We start from the raw sequence: 3,250 nt of genomic DNA on the forward strand, positions 1-3,250 counted from the left end.
GTCAGTTGTATTCCAAGGGTGGGACCCTGGACCTTGGCTCTGGGTGCTGCACAGTAAATTCTCTTCTCAAATAATTGTGTGTGTGTGTTTGTGTATATGTGCAAGTGTCTGTGTGTCTGTGCATGTGTGTGTTCCAACCTGTCTAGGGACACCCCAACAACCAAGGTGCTTCCCCTCAGGGTGTCTAACAGGGAACTGTCTCAGGACAGAAGATGACACTCAGAAGACATTCTCTTAAATGTCATAAAACAAATGAGCAACTCACTGCCATCTAGGAAAAAAGAAATTAAAGTGGAATTAACACAATGGAAAGACTTTCTGTGATTGTAGATTGGAAAACTCAACATGGTTAAGATGAAAATACTACCCAAAGCAACAGAGTTGATATAATCCTTAACAAAATTCCAAGTCATTTTGTAGAAGGTAAAAACAGATTTTTAAATTCATGAGGAAACCCTTTCATAAACCCCTATCTATTTGCCCTAGTCTGGATCAGAAATGTCTCCTGTGTGTTGAAAGCTTAGTCCCCAGCTGGTGGCACTACTGGGAGCTGGTGGAACTTTTAAGACATGGGGCATAGGGAAAGGAAATTAGGTTACTGGGCATGTGCTACTGACAGGGATGTTGGAACCATGGCCCTTTCTCTTTACCTTTCCCCCCTCCTTCCTGTCCACCATGGATGAATAACTTTGCTCTACTGCATGCTCCCTGCCATGATGGTGCACTTCCTGACAGGCCCAAAAGCAACAGAGCAAACAGCTACAGACCAAAACCCCCAAAACTTGGGTCAAAATGAACCTTTTCTCCTTGTAAGTTGCTTGCCTTAGATGTTTTCTTACAGCAATGAAACGCTGACTAACAAAGAATTGCCAGAGTCCCAGAACTGACCGAACAATGTTTAGAAAGAATAACAATCTTAGGACTCATAGTTTTGGATTTCACAACCTACTGCAAATGCAGAGTAATCGCATCAGTGTGGTAATGATGTAAGGAAAATTATAGACTAGAAAATGCAATATAGTTAAAGATTCAGAAATAAACCTGTACATTCATGGCCAATTCATTTTCAATAGAACACTAAATGGGAAAATAATTGCTTCTTCAACAAAAGATGCTAGAACAACTGATATTCGCATGGAAAAGAATAAAATTATGTTCCAATCTCACACTAATTACAAAAGTTAACTTGAAATGTGGATATTATGGACCTAAATATAAAAACTACAACCATAAAAATATTAAGATAAAAATACAGGTATGACATTTGATTTGGCAATAAATTCTAACACATGACATTAAAAGCATGAACAATCAGGTTGTGTGCTAAGAGGCAGCTCAGTCACTGTGGATGCTCCCTCTGTGCTCACAGTTAAGCCTTGATCCTGCTGGGGCAGCTTCAGAAGGCGGCGACTGGAGAGGGAGACATGGGGACAGTGTACTCTCGGAATTTGGAGCCTCTTCCATCAAATGGGCCTGATTTTGGAACATTAGGTGTAGAAGCCAAATTTGTTGAAGTTGAACCTGAAGCTAAAAAGGAAATATTGGAAAACAAAGGCATGATAGTCCAGCATATTCACTTTGATTGCCTTGGAAGGACTAGGGATGTCATCATCATGTGTGAAATTGGAGATGCTTTTAAGGCTAGAAACCTCATTGAGGTGATGCGGATGACTCAGGAAGACTGCAAGAAGTTGCTGTGTCTGGGGATCTTTAGACAAGTGGACATTTTGATTGACACATGTCAAGGTGACAATGCACTGCCCAATGGGTTAGACATCACCTTCGAGGTGACAGTTAAAGAGACTGATGGGCAGGTACAACATCATGGTCCGGAACACTGAGGGCAACATGGTCTCTAGTTCCCTAATCTTCTGGAACAGTGCAGAAAAAGTGAATTTTGAGTTTTTCTATGGAACCAAAGAAACTTCCTATGGCCTGTCCTTCTTCAAACTGCAGCCTGGAAACTTCAAGAGAAATCTCTCTGTAAACGTGTACAAAGTCACTGGGCAGTTCCCATGGATCTCACTCCGGGAGGCAGAGTACAACTGCCTCCCAAAGCTGTACTTGTCCAGCAAGTACAGCTTTCCCATATAGAAGAACAGCCACACCATCAAGTGGGAGGGCATGGGGCAGGAACTTGGCTGCCTCTCCAGGATGGCATCTTTTGTGGTGCGGAAAGAAAGTGGGCATTCACTGAAGTCGTCCCTTTTGTACGTCATGGTCATCGACACTGGGAATTCTTCCATCTTACCAAGAAGAGGTGCCTTGCTGAAGGTTAACCAGGAATGGGCAGGCTACACTGGCTGGAATGTGAGTTTCCTAAAAGACTTTGAGCTTCAGTTGAACAAGTAGCTTGTGTTGGATTCGGTGTTCTCAGTCTCTCTCTGGGGTGGAATGCTGGTGCCCATTGGTGAGAAACCATCGAGTATTGCTGACAGGTTTTACCTCTGAGGACCCACCAGTGTCCATGGACTCAGCATGCAGAGCATCAGGTCCCAGAGTGAAGGGGACTACCTGGGAGGAAAAGGCTACTGGGCCAATGGCCTGCACCTGTACACCCCGCTGCCCTTCCAGCCAGGTCAGGTGGCTTTGGAGAGCTCTTCAGAACCCACTTTTTCCTGAAAGCGGGAAAACTCTGCAAACTCAAGTACAGGGAGGGTCCCAGAGCCCACATTTGTGAACTGGCCAAGTGCATCTGCTGGTCCTATAGAGCAGGCATCGCCCTCAGGCTGGGCAATATCACTCACCTGGAGCTCAACTACTGCATCCCCATGGGAGTGCTGCAGGACGACAGGATATGTGAAGGTGTGCAGTTTGCAGCTGGGATGTGGTTCCTGTAGCTGGTGCTTCCTCCAGAGAAGCTTGAGGACACAGGCAGCAGGAGTCACCATGCCACATGACTTCCCAGGGGAGGCTGTTGAGTGGCCCTGGGTTGCGGCTCTGCTGGGAAACCAGTCAATAAATTTTAAAGAAAAAAAACATGAATAACAAAATAAAATATAGATAAATGGAATCCATCAAAATTATAACTTCTGTGCATCAAATATTATTATTAAGAATAAAAGGCAAATAAACTGGGAGAACATATTTGAAATTAAAATATTTAATATGATAAGGATCTGGTATCCAAAACATATAAAGAACTTTTAAGTCATAAACAAAAAGACAAACCAATTTACAAAATTTGAGTGAACATTTCTCCAAAGACACAAATGGCCTGCATCATCATTCATTGGAGAAATCCAAGTCA

At 43.4% G+C, this 3,250-nt stretch overlaps 1 pseudogene; it reads left to right on the top strand.

The window, feature by feature from the left end:
* Nucleotides 1-1,424: 1,424 nt before the first annotated feature.
* On the top strand, nucleotides 1,425-2,840 carry LOC124973876 (sorting and assembly machinery component 50 homolog; annotated as a pseudogene).
* The last annotated feature ends 410 nt before the right edge of the window (nucleotides 2,841-3,250 follow it).

This window comes from Sciurus carolinensis, unplaced genomic scaffold (genome assembly GCF_902686445.1).
Source record: "Sciurus carolinensis unplaced genomic scaffold, mSciCar1.2, whole genome shotgun sequence".
Classification (NCBI taxonomy): domain Eukaryota; kingdom Metazoa; phylum Chordata; class Mammalia; order Rodentia; family Sciuridae; genus Sciurus; species Sciurus carolinensis.